At 42.5% G+C, this 19,354-nt stretch overlaps 1 protein-coding gene across 11 annotated transcripts in view; it reads left to right on the top strand.

Annotated features, from left to right (window-relative positions):
• PEAK1 (pseudopodium enriched atypical kinase 1) overlaps positions 1-19,354 on the top strand; it is a 280,555-nt gene that overhangs the window by 184,870 nt on the left and 76,331 nt on the right. The window lies entirely within an intron of this gene.

The raw sequence follows: 19,354 nt of genomic DNA, 5'->3' as shown, positions 1-19,354 counted from the left end.
CAGCTTTGGGAGCTCTCACTGGGGAGAGAGTGTCACTCTCCCACATGGGTCAGAACCAGGCATGGTGCCTAGATGGCCGCACACATAACTATTCAGTGTTTTGCTGAGCACTCACCTTTAGTGGGATTTACACAAGGACATGTATGTTCTCCAGGAGTGTTTATGAAAGCCGTATACAGAAGATGGCCCAAGAAGGACCTTCGTGGGAGGGCCGGGCTCTCCAAAGGCAGAGAAAACATGGAACTGACTGTTGCCGCCTTGAAGCCTCCTGGGTACAAAGGGCGATTGATATTGGTCTTTACCTTTGAAAGGGAAGCTGGCATGGTGTAGAGAGTGCAGGCATCAAAAGAGATTCAGATTCAAAGCCTGTATCTGACACCACCCACCTCTGTGACCACAGGCCCCTCACTGAGGCTCTCTTGAATCTCAGTTTCCTCATCCATAAAATGGAGCATATTAGAAAGGGTCTTAAAAGTCATCCAATCCAAGTTCCTTATTGTACAGTTGAGGATACTGAGACCCAAGAGGTCAAATGAGGCCCCAAAAGATCCAGGACCACACAGTGGTTTAGGAGGAAGGATGAGTTCTTTTTTGGACATGCTGAGTTTAGAATGTCTACTGGGCATCTACTTCCAGGTATCTCAAAGGCAGTTGGAGATGCAAAATTGGAGAAGGAAAGGTAGATTGGAAAATCAGCAGCAGCAGCAGCAGCAACAGATGAGACCCAGAACTGCAGGCAGATAGTGGCCTGCATTAGTGACTTAGTATATGGTACTACTATGTCTCTGAAAGGAATCATAAGCTCTACCTTAAAAAAAAAAAGTACCAAAAAGGTTCCATTTACTCTTAACATAATTTAAGGAGAGTGACAGCAAAGCTAAAATTCTCCAAATAGGAAATGGCAGCATTTCTCCTTTATTTTCTTTGCTTTAAAAGTTTCATGTTTATGTTGACTTTTTTAACTTAATGTTAATGAACTCAAGAAAAACAAACTTTTGTGCTCCTGAATCAAAAGGTTTATAAATGCATAATACAATATAAAAATGTTTTTTGATAATATTTTGAATTTGCAAAAATTAATAATCAGGACCAAAGTGAGTTTCACTTGGAGATTTAAGCTGAGCTTTAATGAATACTGATGTTAAAAAAAAACCAAGTGATTCAAATGGATTACTCTGAAAGTAATGCATTTTACTTTCAGATTAGTTTTCTTGAAGCTAGCAAAAATTTCCTAATTATAGTGAAATGATATTTTGCAGTTGGAGTGACACCTGTTTTAGGAAGGCTGGGTTCATTTCTCTTCTTTGTTACCTGACATATAAAAGGCCTAGGTGTGGGGAGTGGGTGGTGTATATTTTTGTGGAATTCCCATTCCCTTGCAAGAATGGCTCTCTTAGGAGCAGCTAGGTGGCATAGTGAATGGAGCATTGGCCCTTGAGTCAGGAGGACCTGAGTTCAAATTCGGCCTCACACTTAACCCTTACTGGCCATGTGACCTTGGACAAGTCACTTAACCCCAATTGCCCTGCATTCTCCCTTCCAAAAAATAAAACAAAACAAAAAAAGAATGGCTTTCCAAATTAGTGGGGCCAGTTGTTGTAGCAAAGGTAGAAGAAGCAGAAGGGAATAGCCATTTTATCTGAATCACTGTCTTTTTTAACCTTGGGATTTCTATCTTCGTTGCCCTTTGTTATTAGCCAAACCATTGTTGCATTTTGTGGTCCATGTATTTCCAGCTCTGGACCTGAATCATTTGACTGGTCTAAGTTAGACCTGACCCAGAATATTTGGCATGGCATTATTTTGTCAGGAGTTACTTGTAATGGCTATGTGGCTAAATTCATTATGGTGGTCAGGGAAAAAGGTATAGCATTAGCAGCACTTCAGGTGCCTGGATGGCCAGATAGAGCTGTAGTATTTATTGTGAGGGGCATTAGAGGAGTCCCCTTAGTGAAATAAGGAGGAAGCTCACCTTTGACCGTTTGATAGATGATGCTTAAAGAGCTTGAGAGGGAAAGTAAAAACAGAGCAAAATCAAGTTATCTCCTTGGCTCTAATTAATAATTTTAGGAAAACTGGATCGCCAGCATGAGGAAAATCAACACAGATTGCCATTGAAACAAAAGTGAATGCACTTATGATCTTTAAAGAACAGGTCTTGAAGACAGGAGGGGCTTGTGTGCCTAGTAACCCACCCAGATGAAATAGGTAGTGCTGATAAGGAGACTGTTCAGAAGGAGACCATCTCTGACCCCAAGGGTTCCAGAGTGAAGATTCCAGTGGGAAGAAAGCCCCATGTCCATCCCATCCTTACCCTACAGAAAAATTCTCTGGGGAAAATTTTTCTCCACAAGGGAGTCAGAGAGGGGGTCGGCTTTCACTGCCTGAGAAATAGGGAAGTTTCAGCAGAAGTTAAAACATCACACTAATGAATCCTTAGGCGATCGACTATAGAAGTGACTCCAAGTTTTCTTATTGGCAAATTCTGTCAGTCCAGAAAGCTTACAGAGGATTGGTGCTCACAGAGGCCCCATATGGCAGATTCTTTATACTGGGCCCCACAAAGCCAGTGCCAGAGAGGGGACAACAGGAAAGCCGTGCTCTTTGTAAAAGAGAATGATCTGATAGACTGGATGGATGTCCTTACCCCCTCTCACCAGCCTGCTTTGGATGTGACTAGATTGGGGTCTTTCAGTCCCACTGTACTGGGTCTAGTAGGGGCTTCTGAGGAGCTGAGCCCTCTCTTCTTGGTTGGATGTGGTTTTGTACTCCTGTGAGCTCTGCAGTTAGTGCTGGAGCTTCATCTCCCTCAGAACAAGCCCTTGGCTTCATCCTCCTTACCCTGCCGTGGCTTTGAAGGGATATTGCCCAGAATGTGTGCTGGGGGTCTGGTCCCTAGAGTCATAGGAAGGGACCTTCAAATGCCCTCAGGCTGAGTGTTTAGCCTGGGGCTTTCTGGCTTCTCTGCAAGTCCATTCTCTTGGCATCCTCCTGAACCAAGGCGCTGGAGTCTAAGCGGGAAGCTGACAGCAGAGGCAGGGCTCAGCCATTTCACTGAATTTTTTATCCACTTGGATCTGCTCAAGTCATGTAACCTCTCATTCCAATTTCCTTAGATCTTTAAAATGATGATGATAGTGAGTATACCCTTTGTAAGAAAAATACTAAAGCAAGATAGTAATGTGAGATTGTGGCATTTATTATTATAGCAGCAGACCCCCGTGACACAAAACAAGCCTGGGGATAGTGAGCCCAAGATTTTCTATCATGAGAGAGGGTAATCAGAGTGTTATCGTGCCACCTTTAAAAGCTAAGAATGGCACACAGTGTCACAAGTAATTGGTACCCAGTGAATCTCTGTTGAGGAAGTGAAAAAAAGAGCCTGTAGAGATGGAAGGGAAGGGAATAAACATTTATTAAACACCTGTAATGGGCCGGGCACTGTGCTAAGCTTTTTACAAATGTTTATCCCATTCGGTCCTCACAGCCACTCTGTGCTGTTATTATCCCCATTTTACAGCTGAGGAAAGCCAAGGGAGACAAAGGGTAGATGGCTTGCCTAGGATCTCACACAGCTGGTAAGTGTCTGAGCCTGGCTTTGAACTCATGTGTTTCTGACTAGGTTTAGCACTCACCACTGCACCACCAAGCTGCCTCTGAGGAAGGGTCTAGAGCATTGTTTAACCTCTTTAATATGATATTATTAAAAGAGGGAAGAAAGGAATAGATGAAGATTCAAGGTAGATTCCAGTAAAAAGGGAGAGATTCTAGCTCCTTTCATAAAAGGACATTGCCATGCAAAATCAATGACATTTCACATGTGATGGACCTCTGTGTTTCTTAGTCTAATGGATGAAAGTTGTAAAAATGTATGTGAAGCTTACTCGTTCACTCCACAGTCTCACAAATATGCCCTGTGATCAGATTTCTTACCATCCTCTCAGTGCTTCTGCCATCCTTACGGGAGAAAAAGCAGTTTGCTTGTCATAAAATTTCAGAAGATTGAGCCTGGAGAACCTTCAGATGTTAGTGTTTTTTTTTTAATATTTCATTTGTATTTTCATGTGTTTTTAAAGTTTTATTCGTTGTTTTCTCACACAAATATCTTAGTGTTAATATGTAAAATGCAATCTGGAGCCGCCTTCTTTACCACCACTCTGGAAGACTCTGAATGGTTTTTGCCTTTTCTATGGAGCTTGGGGTCTTCAGGGCCCTCAGAGGCTGCCTCCCAGAGTCCAGACCATGGGCGCTTCCTCCAATGCAGGGATTGACTCGCTTTCCTGCATTTGAATTCCTAGCATTCAGCTTAGCATGAGGCCCATGGTGACCACTTAATCAGCTGTATACCATCTACCTATCTATCTGTCGCCTTGATCCCCTTCACTTCCCCTCGATTTCCCATCCTTGTCAGGCATTACCTGCCCCTTGAGGTAGCCTTTGTTTCCAGGTTAGTATTCCTTCCAGTTTAGAAGGTTCAGCATGACTGCATTCTCTGTTTTGGCTGAAGATGTCTTAGGCAATTTCTTCTACAAGAAAATCATTAACTTCACCATTTCTGCAGCATTTTTGGCTCTTTCACAGATATAACCTTTCTCTCTCTCTTTCTAATTCGATTGAGCAAACATTTGCTATGTGCTTCAGCATATGCAAGGTCCTCGGACTAGATTTACAAAGGTGACCAAGACTCCCAGTGATGGCCTTTAAGAACTTTGCCATCATATACAGTCCTAGTTTTCTCCAAAACTCAGTTAGTAGGGTAGGCTTTTCTCCTCCTCTCATCATACTTTAGGAACATCTCCATTGTCCTGACTCCAGTCAGATGCATCAGTAACTTCCCAGGTCTGGGCTTTATCTTCTCGTATTCTTGTACTATAGTTAAAAGTGCTCTTCTGTATTTCTCATGCTGCCGTATCCACATCTTCTGTGTTAGTGTGCACAAGTAATATTCCCAGACTCCAAGGGCCTTCAGGGCAAGACCTGTCTTAACTCATCTTTTAATTTCCATCAGCACCTTTTTTTCCCTGCCACTCAATGGTCTACTAAGGAAAGAAAATTAATTTTAACCTACCAAAACAAAATAATTAGCAAGGTGAATTTACTGTGTCTGTATTCCTCCTCCAAAAATATAAACCTTGTGTAACTATAGCTCCACTCCTGGGTCAACCTCTCAGCCCATATTTATGGATTGTGACCTCCAAGGGTCAACTACCTACCCTAGGTTCATGGTGTATTGTAGGTTTGCCCCCCTGCATTTGTGTTTACCTTTAGCAGGCAGCTGGAATACACTGAAGTGGGACAGCATGAACATTAGTCACAAAATATTTCTCCCATAAACCTGAAATTCACTCTCCCATAACTGCCACACACGTGGACTATACCACACACGATTAGATTGGCTTACTCACTCCCCTGGCACTGGGGCATGCCAGTGACCTTGCACTCCTCCTTGTGTCTTCATGCTGTTTCTCTTGCACTCATGGTCTCTGCTGGACAGGTCACTCATCTGAGCTTGTTAGGCATGTTCCCCACCTTCTCAAAGGCCAGTTGGCCAGAGCTCACACTCATCTGAGCTGTCTCCCACCTCCACTGCTAAAATTTAAGTCTTACTCTTTAAAGGATCAGCAGGGGCATGGTTAATCCTTTGACTAGCCAATGACTAGTTGCCTGAAAAACACCCAGCTTGTTTGATAAGTGTCAGTATTGTTTACATTTCTAAGGGAAAGCTAAGGCTTAAAACCTTAATACTGTGGTTTTTAATCTTTTTTGTATCATAGATCCCTTTGGCAGCCCAGTCAAGCCTATGGGCGCTTCTGAGAGTCATGTTTTTAAATGCATAAAATGAAACACATAGTATTAGAATGAAAAACCAGTTTAAAAAAACACAGGGTTGCAGAAAACCTCACTGTCTCTACCTAGCCAGGCTCTTCTTTAATTTCATCAGCTGGGCAGAACTGAAATCATTTGATCAGTCAATAAGTATTTATTAAGCACCAATTCTGCCAGGCCCTGGGCTAAGCACTAAACAGCCATGATCAGTCCAAGGGGAATTCCAAAAGGGCTTGGGTGGTTTTTTTATATATAATTTTTGCACTTTCTTGCCAATGTCTTGGCTCTTTTGCATTGTTACCCTCTTGGAGAGGAAGCATGACAGAGTAGGGAAAACCCCCTAGATTTAGATATAGGAAGTGTGTGAGTGAGCGTGTTCATGGGCTTGTGTGTGCTCATGTGGGTATGTGGGTGTGTGTGGCCCAGCCCTCCCACTTAGCAGCCTTGTGACTCTGAGATTATCCCTCAGCCTCTTTGGTTCTCAGTTTACTCATCCAGTAAATGAAGGATGACAGAAAAGAAACAGAAGAATGGGGAAAAAAATCTTTGGATCAAAAGTCACCAGTAATAATATGGGATGCTAGATCTACAGGGAATTGACACATACATAAAGCTCTGGAACGTTTCCCAGCTAGGTATAAATGGTCAGAGGATATGAGTAGTTCTCAAAAGAAAAATTGTAAACTATAAATTACTGCACTGAAACTACTCTCCCCAACAAGAAGAGAAATGTCAATTAAAATAACTGTGGTTTTACCTCACGTCAAGCACATTGGCAAAGATAATGCAAAGCATCATAGGACCGTAGATCTAGGTCTGGATGAGGTTTTCAAAGAAGCCTTTGAATCCAGCCCTCTCATTTTACATGTGAGGAAACTGAGGCTGAGAGAGGTTGTCATTTGTGGAAGGTCACATAAAAATAGGAGTCATCTTGGCTGAAAAATGGCTGAAAAACTTAGGGCATAAGAATGTCTTGGAATATCAGTATGCAGTAATAACAAATGACAGTTATATATTCAGAGAAACATGGGAAGATTTGTTGAACTGGTGAAAAATAAGCAGAACCAAGAGAAGAGGACTCACAGTTACTAGAACAGTATAAATTATAGCATCACCAAAGCGAAGCTGAGCTCTCAAGTAACTGCAAACACTGGTGCATCAGTGAAAACAAAGCCTCCCCTATTTCCTCACACTGTGGGGGTGGGAGGGGGCGGGGCAGGGGGAGGTATGTTCTCCGGTGTCCTCACTGTTTTTGCTTAATTGTTTTTCTTTATCTCACCCGATGTCTGGGGCCATCTACTCACATTAGTAACTGCTGTTCTGAGACAGAAGGCACCAGTAAAACATGTTCTTAGCAAACAGCACAAGATGAAAGGTTGGCCGCAATGACCTCGAAGGGTCTGCTTCGTTCTACCAGGCCTTGATTGTGTGATGTTGGTGGGTTCTGCTTTAATGCTTCCGTAGGTCAAGTGGGGCCCTGGAATGATCATGCCGGCTCTCACAGCTCTGTCTCAGACAGTGGCAGAAAAACTGCCAACTTGCATTGGTAGAGGGGGTTTCCTGCCCTGGAAGTTTCCTGTACCATTATCAGTCTAGTTCCTGTACCTATCTTTTGCATGCATCGGACACATATTTATGCACTGAGAATTTACCTCAGCCAGTTTGTTAATTATACACATTTAAATACACTTGATCATTTGAAATTTCACACCATTTGCATTTAGAATTCATGGAAAATTGTAAAGAGGAATAAAAGAAAACTTTCAGTCTTGCCATTCCTTCAGCCTAGCCTTATGACAACTGAAATTGTATGGAGGACTTGGAGCTTTCAAAGAATTTTCACATTTAATTTGAGGTAGCTATTTGCCGAATCAAATTTTAAAGTTACACATTGTCTTTCTTTTCATTTGGAAAAGGTTCCATTGGCATTTCAAAAATGTAAGCCCCGCCATGTCAGTTTAATACCACATCACAGTGGGGTTCTGTTAATGAAAAGAAAGGGTGATCATTTCCCTCTGTTACAAGGTGCTCCCGAAGCCAGGCTCTGATCAGGGTGCTAGGAGGTTCAGGTTGGATGCTGACGTTACAGATCACGCCATCCCCACAGACACAGAGGAGAAGCCGAGACCCAGTGAAGGCAACTTGTCCCTGCTGTGGACCCGTGCTCCAGGGGAACCAGATTTCTACCCAGAGTCTTAGGCCTTTAAAGACAGTGGCCTCTCCACTCGACCATGTGGTGGCAATTCATAGCAAAAGACAGGTCTTGTTTTTCTTGACATATTTCCAGACTATTTATTTGGCATTATAAGGGGAAAAAGCCACAAGAGCTGAGGAGAAGGTCTGTTCTGCTGCTGGGAATGGACTTTCCATCTGCATGCTATTACCACACAGCCTTTTCTTTCTCGTGGCCTTGAACCTGACAGAACTAAAGGGAGAGCATTGATTTTCTTTTTTCTTTGTTAAGAATTGATTAAATACTTAGACATAATGGCATGCACGAATATTTAATTCCCATGAACTTTGCTAGCATTTAATAAGGCCAAGCTTGGCTGCTTTTGTGGTGTTTTGTCATGAAGTATACATTTAGAAAACCTCAGTGAGAAAGGGGTTCCCCTTTGTTTACTCCTTATTCATTTGGTTACAGAGAGCAGATTCACTCTCCCCTTGGCAGTGCGGGTATTTATGAGGGTTTCAGATGACCTCTTTACAAGTGTTAGAGGTTTCAGACACACAGTGATTAGAGCAGCTTTTCTAAGGCTTGTGTTTAGAGGCTTGTCTTTAACCAGTGAGGACAATAAGGGTAACAAAGAAGGAATAGCATTCCATTATGTGTAGTCATTTCAAACAAATTCCATTGAAAAGACCTAAGTCAGGCTGCCAGGTGGCTCAGTGAGTAAGAGCACCGGCTCCAGTGTTGGGATGACCTGGAGATCGAATCCCGGGCTCAGACACTCAGCACCACACCCAGAAATAACTGGCCGTGTAACCTTGAGCAAGTTACTTAACCCCTATTGCTTAAAAAAAAAGGGGGGGGCGGCCAGGTGGCTCAGCAAGTAAGAGCACCAGCTCCAGTGTCAGGATGACCTGGATCAAATCCGGCCTCAGATACTCAGCACCACACCCAGAAATAGCTGGCTGTGTAACCTTGAGCAAGTTACTTAACCCCGATTGCTTTAAAAAATGAAAAGACCTAAGTCTTCAGTTGAACCTGCATTTCTAAGCCCCTGTGCTCAGTGAGGCTCTGGGGTACAGGCAGAGACAAAAAGTGCAGCCATCCCTGAGGCCCTTTGGGAACTGACTTTCTCTGTGACTTGGAGAAATGGAAGGGGGAAGCTGGAACGGAAACCCTAGGAAACACACAAACTGGGGGAGGCTGGGGGTGATTATTCCAGGGTTCTAGGAATACAGCTAGCATTTATCAAACACTTCCCACATTCAGGGTCCCCTGGAAAAGAAAAGCCCCTGTCTGCAAGGAGCTTCTCTTCTCCTAGAAATAAACAGAGGCAGGAAAAACCATAGCAAATTCCAAGAACCTCTCATGACTTGGTTAGACTGGTCTGTGGGGGGAAACCAAGCTGGAAAGGTAGAGGTAGATCCAGGTTCCACAGAGGATTCTATGCCTGATGAGTGTTTCACCGTGTGGGCAGTAGGGAGGGCTTTAAGATTTTAGGGAGATGACACAGTGATATATTAAGAAGATCCTTTTGGCAGATGTGTGAAGTCTGGAAGCAGTGAGGCCAGTGCAGGAGCCCTCCAGGGTGTCCAGGGAAAGCTCACCCCTTCTCTGTGGATCCTCCTGCTTTCTGCTCATACTTTCATGTTCCGTGTCTCTGGATGAGGCACTACCGGAAAATTTTGATATTCAAACTATTTTTAGAAAAGGAAATGTTCAAGGAAAGCTACAGCTACAGGGAGACTTTAGGGACAAGAACCAGGGAAAACAAAGCCTTTTATCCTCCTCAAGTGTTTCAAGATCTTGGAATCCCGTGGGATCCAGGCCTCGGTTCTATGATGGAGCATCCACCATGTGGATTGCTGAAGAAATGGAAGAGACTATTGGAGACGAAGAGGTTGGGTGGTTTGTGTAAATCTGATGGAAGAGATGATTATAAGCCATTGAATTACAGAGCAGAATATGAAGTGAAAAATGAAACCATGTGAACAGTCACAGTGATCACTGTTCTCCTTTCTGTTGCAGTCCGGAGGTGACAAAGCTCTCTCCTCCCAAGTCATCGGTAATGCCTCACTGACATGTTACTGCCTCCATTTCATAGACAAGGCCACTGAAGGCGAAAGGCCAAATGGCTTAGGCGTTCATGCTGCCATCAGTTAGGATCTGGAGCCAGGTGCTCCTTAGTCCCAGTTGAGCGCTCTTTCTGGTGTGGTGCTACAGTAGAGGTTTCTTGGACAAGATTCAGAGCCAGCCAGCTCTTGAAGTGATAGGAGAGAAAAGTAGAGAGAATATCTAAGATATAGGTAAAAGCAAGGAAGTCATTGGTTGGCTGCATCACAGACTCTCCACAGAAACGAACCAAAAAACCCAGGTTGTTGATTGGGCTGGACAGAAGTTCCAGATTCCTGGGCATTTTGATAAGAAGCGAGTGAACACTGTAGTTTTTTTAATGAGAGTAACATCATGAAAGTGTTTGAGGAAGATTGCCACAGCAAATATATGGACTATACCAGTACAGTCAGGAGAGACAAGGCAAAGAAACCAGGTAGGAAGATAGCAGTACCATCTCCAGGTCAGACCTTGGGAATCTAACAAGAGTGATGATCACAGAAAAGGAGACACAGATCCCAGATGGATGTGACATAGGAAAAATGCGGAGCCAGAGGCCATGGATTTGAGTCCTTGTTCCATCTTGTCACTTAAGTGACGAGTGACAAGACTTAAGTCACTTAAGACTGGGAATCTCTGTTTCCTGATTGATAAAATGGTCATAATTCTACCTGCATTTACTTCACAGGGTCGCTCTGAGAATTAAAAAAAAAATCTGTAGCCCAGGTTCTCTTAAATCTTTTCCCATATTTGAGGTATACTTTTATTCAGTATTCATTTAAAAATCAATAGTTCATGAGCTTCTATTTAATGTTTTTTCACAAAGCAGCATTTCATTTAACAAAATAAAAAGGTAAATAAGTAAGCTTCCACCACCATCCTTCCCCATGTACACAGGGGAATATTCCCTCACAGATTCTTGTGCCGCCAATGAGAAGAGGGAACCGCATAACCACATATAACTTAGGAAACTTATTCTACCCACTAGAACATCCCCTTACTACTTCCCTATAAAACTCTTGGTATTGCCTGATGTCATACTTTCTCTGCCTGGCTGCCTTCTGCTGGTTCACTAAACTGTTACTGTCAGTTGCTAGTTCTTCCTGGTATGCTATTGAATTTTAACTGCTTTGTAGCTTATATCCTCAGGAGAGTTTTGACAGCTCTTTTATGAGTCTTAGCCAGGGTTGCAAACTACAACCTGTCCTGAACAAAAGAAATCAGTTCCCTGCCTCTTTTTTTTTTATAGCCCACCAGGTTAAAATGTTTGTTTTGTTTTGTTTTTCATTTAAAAAGTCAGCAGGTCATAGTTTACCAAGCCTTAATTTAAGCCATTTCCTTAGAGGTTTTTCAATTCTGCTGTGAACCAGACCCACAGCTACACCCAGCCAGCATAGCTAAAGTCCCTTCAATCAAATTAGTCTTTTGAACTGCTTTGCTTCACCTGTAGCATTAATTACCCAAAAGACAGCAGTTTGGGGTCAGTAAATTCTTTTCAGCTCCCAATGCCCTGGCAGGTTGGCTTAGAGATTACCATGTGATTTCAGTACGGGGCTCTGTAGATTTGCTAGTCATGCTCCTTTATTCCTGCAGCTACACTCAAATTATTTTTCTTCTTAAAGTTACAAAGGACAGAAACTGTATCATAACCTTGAAGTGATATAATTATTAAGAATTAGAAAGATTTTGTGTTGATAGGTAGATAGACAAATAGGTATGTAGAGTGAGCGAGCATTTATTACGTGCCTACAAAAGCCAGGCACTGTGCTAAATGTTGAGAATGCACATATTAACCCAAAAAAGACAATCACAACCCTAAAAAAGCTTATATTCTAATAGGGGAAGACAGCACACAGAAGGGAGTTCAAAAGGCATTGAGGAGCAGGAATGGTCAGCTGGAATATTCCAGCGTCAGAAGTATAGCTAGGAGAGACTAAACAGGGGTGACCTGGGCACTTCATGAAGTTGGGGGGGCACAGGCAGGAATGTACCATTCAGAGAAGGCTGCCACAGAAGCAGTGACTGAGTCATACAGGCTAAGTCCAGAGTCTAGATAGAAGTCAGTCAGTGGTGATTCTTGGACTACCACAAATAGCAGAATTCCACAGAATCTGGGCTGTGCATTATGCCCATGACGTTGATAGCTCAATGAAACTCCAACATGAATGCAGATATGAACTTTGTATAAGTGGCAGTCAGTTCATTAACTAAGAGCTTCCTTTGCCCCTTTTTATACTAGGGCACCCTTGGAAGTTTTAGTTTATTCCTGCAGGAAACAGCCATAGGAGATGCTTCTAGTACCTCAGTGCTTTGTTTAGAAGTAATTGACCTTTTCTAACACAGTACCTGTGCAAGTGGTCATAGCACTACTCAAGTGAGTGAGTACCGCAGATGGCAGATCAGTCTTTTTTTTTTTTTAAGATCAATTAGCCAGTGGCTGAACATACTAGAATAGAAAAGAGAGGACACTTTCAAAAGAGAGAGGATTGTATTGGAAAAAATGAAACTATTAAGAAATTTTCCTTCTAACCTTCCCACGCATTCGGAATATATCTCCAGATATTTAACTCTTTGTTGCTGTACTGTGTTAAATCTCATCTGAGCCTTTCCTTAATTGAATGAGTCCAGAAGCTAATAATGAGTCATTTTGAGTGTCATAAAGTAGATTTTTTAAAGACCAGATTTAAAAATTAGGTAAGATCTCACAAGGATAGTAGGCAAGGGATTTTATTTTTGTTTCAGCTTACATGAAAAATGTGAGTTACGGATAAAAAAAAGTCAAACCATTGCTAAGACATTACATTTCTGTAGTGCTTTGAGAGTGACAAAGCAGTTTGCTCCTCACATAGCTGGGAGGTAGGTCGTACCAGAATTATCACCATTTTACAGATCAGGTTCTTAAAGGCCCAGAGAGCAGAGTCACAGATGTCAGCGTCAAAGCAGAGGTTTGGCCCAAATTCTCCTTGACTACCAGAGTGTTCTTTGCTCTGTCTCTAAATCAATTTTGGATTCCAGTATTTGATGTTCCTGCTTCATTCCAAGGAATGAAAAGTTCCTTTCCTACAGACCTGCTGTCCAAAAGTATCGATTTTGAGTGAAAACTTTGACAATTGTTTGGTCATTTGAGTGCTGTCTGTTACGTAATTCATGAGTTTCCTGCACTTTCAAGATACAGAGCCAGCAAAAGGAGGCAGTTATTTTCCACTTAAATTTTGAGCTGCATCAAGTCTTTTGGTCCAGTATGTTGCCAGAGAGACTTTTGTAAGTATCTAGTAGGGCAGTTGTTTCTAGGAGAAAGAATGGACTTCTGCTTGGTTTGTGGACAGGTTTCATAGAGTGTCTTGATAAGGCCACGGTTGGTAGTTGGGTTCCTAGCATGAATAAGAAGAGAGAGGTTCAGCCCCAGCTCAGCCAGGAGGGGCTTTGCTTCTTTGACTCTCTCCACTGCCATATTTTAAAGTGGAGCTGGACGGAGTGGTCTGTAGGGTCCCTCCTCACTCTGAAACCTCTTCCTGATGTCCCAGGCCACATCCTTTCCCCCAAAGACCCTTCCAGCTCTGATGTTGTCCTTTAAGTTACTCTTATCTCTTATATTCTGTGATCCTGTGAATAAGTAATTGTGGTATTTAGTGAGAATCAGACATTTTATTAGCATCTCTTGAAAAATAAGCCCTTTTTAGTATTGTTTCTGATAAGGCCAATTAAGGTAAAAAGGGATACTGGAGACCAGAGTGAGTTTCGTTCTAACCAAGTAACCTGCAGATGCCAAACTTTGTCCCTACTGGGAGAGGCCAGTGTTGAAAGAAGGACGTCTACTTTAATGTGCTGATCATTTAACTTTTATAGAGCTAACCTTGGAAGGGTGTAATATAGGGGTGGGGAACCTTGAGGACCTAGAGTGTCTTGAGGCTACAGGTTCCCCATCCCTGGTGGAGAAGAAAGCAGTGGGCTTGATGACAGAGAGCATGAGCTGAAGCCCTTTACTTAACAGCCAACTTTGTGTCACCTCTGGCTCTTCCTTTCCTCATCAGCAGGATGCCAAACAGGGTGCCCTTGCCAGGCCTCTTCCACCTGTGCTTCCTGTGATCTGACGCACTTGACGTCCCTGCTTTTAGATGAAACTCATTCCTTGAAACCCTGTCTTAAAATATGTGTCTGCAAGGTAAAGTCCTGAAGGCACGCACAGCCATTCAGTAAGCTGGTAAAGGCAGCACAAATGACAGATAAGTCCTTGTTAGGTGGCTCTGAATGGAGTGAGGAAAGGTGGTAAATACCAGCCACATCCAGGCTTTGGCTTGTCTTTGCAGCTCAGTATATCTCTCGGTCCTGCTACAGGAAACCTTCCTCATTCTGCCAGCTAGCAGTTCTTTCATCTCTCCTGAAATTAGTTGGTTCTTATTCTTCTGTAGACATATTGTATCCCCACAGTAGTATGGAGGCTCCCTGAGAGCAAAGCCAGTTCCATTTTGTATGTCCGGTGCCTCCCTGTCCATAGCCCCAGCATCTGGCACAGTGCCTGGAATGCAGTTGGTGCTTAATATAAAAGAAAGACAGCCTCTTGGAAGTGAGACTCTGGGACTCTAGGCTCTGAGAGATCTGGACAGCTTTCTTTTAAGATTTCTTGAAATCTGATGTCAAGGCTTTTTTCTTTTTTTTTAGTGGTTTTCAGATAGTCCTTATTGTTCAGTCATTTCACAATGTCCAACTCTCCTTGGCAAAGATACTAGAGTGGTTTGCCATTTCTTTCTCCAGCTCATTTTACATATGGGGAAACTGAGGCAAACAGGGTTCAGTAACTTGCCCAGGGTCACATAGCTAGTAAGTGGTTTAGGCTGGATTTGAACTCAGGTCTTCCTGACTCCAGGCCTACCTCTATCCACCTACCTGCCTCATCAGGTAGCCCAGTGAGTCTTAAATTTGTTTCTCCTTGATCTGTTTTCCAGATCAGTTGTTTTTAATTTGAAATACTTTATATTTTCTTCCCTTTTTTCTGCCTTTTGACTTAGTTTTAATATTTTTTCTAGTCTTGTGGAATCATTGGCTTCTATTTGGTCCTTTCAGATTTTCAGGGAGTTTGTTACTTGGGCACGGTTTTATACCCCTTAATGCAAAACTCCTGATTCCCTTTCCCATTCTTTCTTTCATGGTTCTCATTTCTTTTCTAATTTTTCTCTCAATTTCACTCTCATCTCATTTATTAAAAAAAAATTAACTTTTTTTTTTAAGTCTTGCTTCATCTCTTCTAAGAATTCTAGCTGAGCTGTATCCAAGCTGTTTTTCTCTGAGACTTTGCTTGTGCATGTTTGTACGAGTCCCTCTCTTCTAGTATTCCTGTGTCTTTAAGCTCTCTACCACCATAATAATTCATCATGGTATGGTTCTTTTTTTGTTTGTTAATGTTTCCAACACACTTCCTGCCTTCAAACCTGAAGTTAGGGCTGAGCTCTACCACCCTTCTGGAGGGAAGGTCTAGATTGGTCCTGTTGCTTTTTCTTGGGTTATTGACTGTTGTCTTATTCCTGGATCTTGGGGATACTTCATGCTGGAGACCCACAAGCTTTTAGTGTTCTCAAAGTGGTCTGTCTGGGTTTCCTGCCTCGGCTGCTCTTCTTCCTGGGCTAGGTGTTGGAGGTGAGACCCTGCTCGGTGCACTCCCCCAGCTGCTGCTGCCTTCTGAGCTTCCTCCTTCCTCAGTATCCCATGCAGAGCCTCCCTCGCCTGGGGTCCAGGATTAGGTAGTGAGCATCAAAGCTGCCAGTGCACACTAGCCCCAGTTACAGTGCCCCAGCTCTGTCCCTAGTGTCTGTGGAACTTTCTGTCTTGTCTTCCTGTGCCTGCCGATCAGGGCCGGACTGGACTCACTGGCTTTTCTGTCTGCTTTTGGTCTGGTGCATTCTATAGATCTGTTTGAGGAAGTTGCAATCCATTGACTCCTTCTGTGCTGCCATCTTAGCTCCCCCTCTCTGCTGGGTTCACCTCACTTCAGTTGATTATTCAGGAAAAAGAAACTAAGTGACTTTTGACCAAGGTCATGTAAGTAGTGGCAAAGGTGGGACCTGAAGAAAGGTATGCTTAGCAACTGCCCATAGCAGGTATTTAATAGATGTTTGTTGATTAATAAATAACATTATCATGAGATTATTATTACAAGATTATAAGAAATGATCTGATTGATAAGAAATGATTCTTATTATAAGAAGAATTATAAAAAATGTTATTAGTGGAGAAGCCTTGTCAGCGTTTGGAGAATGTTAGCTTAAATCCATTTTCCTCTTCCAGCCAATTTTCTCCATAGATTCCTTACCAGTATAATTCCACCATAAGTGGCTCTTGTCAATTCCATCTTTTCATGCTATGTTTGACTTTCCCTCTGTCAGATTTGCACTATTAAATATTGAAGTCGGCAACCTTAGGATGTCCCTGAGCATTTCATACTGTTTGCTCTTTCTTTACTGGAATAAGCAACACATCAGAAGAGATGCCGATAAATTGTATGTTAGCAGGGATTCTGTATTTTGTGTGCTAGAGCCCAAAGTGCCCTAACCCCTGCTGGAATAATTGGCTCTTCGGGCAGGTAGATTAAAACCCCAGAAAAGGGCATGTGACCCTCAGGAAGCTACACCTTTATTCTAGCCTCCTGATTACTGAATGGGCTGATGAGCTCCAAGCAGGAGCAGTTTGCTTCTCTGTCAGATTTCAGTGATGGTATAGAGAACAATCAGGAAAAAGAATTTTGTGGGTTCTTTTCCAAGGACGAAATTTGTAGGTAAAATTGATTCCCCCCCCCCTCTTTTTAAAGGTTCTCCTTTCTGTTGTACTCACATGTTAGAAAATGGACTTTTTTGATCTCTCTAGAGAGCTTAGGGCAGATGACTTTTCAGAATGTCTGTTGGAGTCCCCATGATTTGAAAGGAAATTCTGATTCCCAGCTCCTTTTTATTTTGAAGAAGGGAATTGATTCCACTCTTGACTATGACTTGCTCAGAGCAAGTCACTGAATCCTTTGAAACTCGAGATGTTCTAGAGAAGTGGAATTTTCAAGGACTTACTTGTATCTTTTTACTGACTGTGGTAGAATCTTCAAGAACCCCCAGCTGGCAGCTTGAGGAGAATAACATAGGAATCACCATTGCACAGTGCTTGGAGGATAATAACAGTTGTTCGGTTGTTAATCTTTTCGATCAGTGCATTGTGTTGGGCCTAATGTAGTTAGAGAAGCATCCTATTGGCTACCAAAAATAATTTGGTCTGCTGCTGCCCATGTTGTCTGGGTCGCTGGAATGTCCCCTTCTCGTGACCATGGAGGGTTGATCCCCAAAGAAACAAGATTCTTTAATAAAAGTATGTGCAGTCTGAGAAAGTCTGTTAGCTGAATTGTATAAACTGGGCATCCAACTGATAGCATATTTGGCAGTAAGGAAAATATTCCCTTTCAGTCCCTCTGGGCTCTGGGATACTGCTCTTCACTATCATTTGTCTCACTTGAAAGCTAATTGAAATCAGCCGGCCTATGTTTCAAAATATCCATACACATTACAAACCATCTGGGCTGCTCCCAAATGATAAAGACGTTTAATATAAAACTTGGTTAATGTACTAGCCTCTCACCTCTAGAGAACAAATCTTGCCTAGGACTCAAATGATCTTAGTTTAGTGACCATCTGCAGTAGAGAATAGTCTTTTGGGGCCCCCAGATCACAGCAATCTGGAAAAAAATCAATCACAAGCATCTGACCATGTGAGCACTGCCCAAGACTGCGTTAGCAGAGGTATTGCAGTGTGGTTGTACTTTATAATAAAGGAAATCCATGTGATCTTCGGCCCCAGAATAACAGTAGATGTAGCAGGTATTGGCTGTTCTACAAAGCTTTGCACCTGAAATTTCATAGTTCCTACTTCTAGTTGGTGCACAAACAATAGAAAAATGTTGCTTTTCCAAGGAATATCTCTCACTTGGCAATTAGTCACTGACTGTGTCTAAAAGAAAGAAAAGGCATCAGTTTGCCGTGTGTGAGTAAGTAGCAGATTGCTCTTGTGTGTCCCATTTCAAGGTGGGCCAGGCTTTGGCATTGCAGCTACAACTCGGATTCTTTGAGACCACATTCTACACGGTGGCTGACCATCCTCTACCCAATTTCCAAGAAAGGTAAATGACTGTGACCCCCATTATTTTCCATGAAAAGTCTGACTTTTATCTTTTTCCCCAAAATGTAATACCTCATTGAGCTTTTCCTGGTTATTTTCTCGGTTAGTACAGTTTGAAAATCAAAAGGCCCAATTGTGTTTTGTGCTTGTCAGAGTTAAACTGCTACCATCTGTGGCGTGGGGTAATTCATTCCTCATCGTCCCAGAGAAGTGGGATCTCTGTTTTGTTCTCACTGTGCAGGAGAAGAAAACCGCCTTGCAGATTAGGCCTGAAGAGACTGCTAGTCACTTAAGAAGTGCACTAACGTGAAGATAGAGCTTTGTTATGCATAAAAAAGTATGATAGACGATCCTGCCATTGGAGTTGAACCACAGAGTGCAGGGTCTGTTAATTAGTTAATGTGGGTAAAGTGCCTAGAAGATAAAAAGTGGCCCCTTGGAATCTCTCCACGTTGTTTTTGTAGATTGTCACCTTCTGTGTGTCATCGAAGTTTATAAATCATTTTTAGGCATTTAGAACTTTAGAGCTTAAAAAGGTCTCTGCTTTCAGGAGTGGTTTTTTGGGGGGAGGTGCTGTTCTGTTCTATATTTGGGGCATTGGTGATGGGGTCCCTAGAGCCCCAGACCTGAGTTCAAATCCCACCCTAGACACTTAGTTGCAGGATTGATTCTGAGCAAATCCCTTAACCTTTCTTAGCCTCAGCTTCTTCATCTATAAAATGAAAGGGTTGGACTTGATGGTCCTTTTTTAATGAATTAAATATTAATTATTTAACAACAATTTTTGCAAGTTATTGGTCTACCTTTTTTCCCCACTTGTACTTATCTGTGTTCCATTCTGTTCATTAGTGTGTAAACTTGTTGGTTAAGAGAATGAATGCAGTTGAGATTTAGACAATCCTGTAATTGTTATTATTACCTCTGAGAGGCAGGGTGGCTGCCTCTGATAGGTATTGGCTAGCAGCATGGCCCTGGGCATGCCCCATACCTTCTTAGCGCCCCAGGGAACTCTGTTGATGAGGTGCACATGGGCATTGAGGGACAGAATTTTCACACCAAGAGCTCCTTGCACTGGTGAAACTTCAAGTCTTGTCCAAAAAA

The sequence above is a fragment of the Petaurus breviceps genome, unplaced genomic scaffold (assembly GCF_028583685.1).
Source record: "Petaurus breviceps papuanus isolate PSGF00001 unplaced genomic scaffold, PetGlider_PUasm1.0 90825, whole genome shotgun sequence".
In the NCBI taxonomy this organism is placed as follows: domain Eukaryota; kingdom Metazoa; phylum Chordata; class Mammalia; order Diprotodontia; family Petauridae; genus Petaurus; species Petaurus breviceps.
The sequence above is the reverse complement of the archived record's forward strand: the minus strand, read 5'-3'. Positions and strand labels throughout refer to the sequence as shown.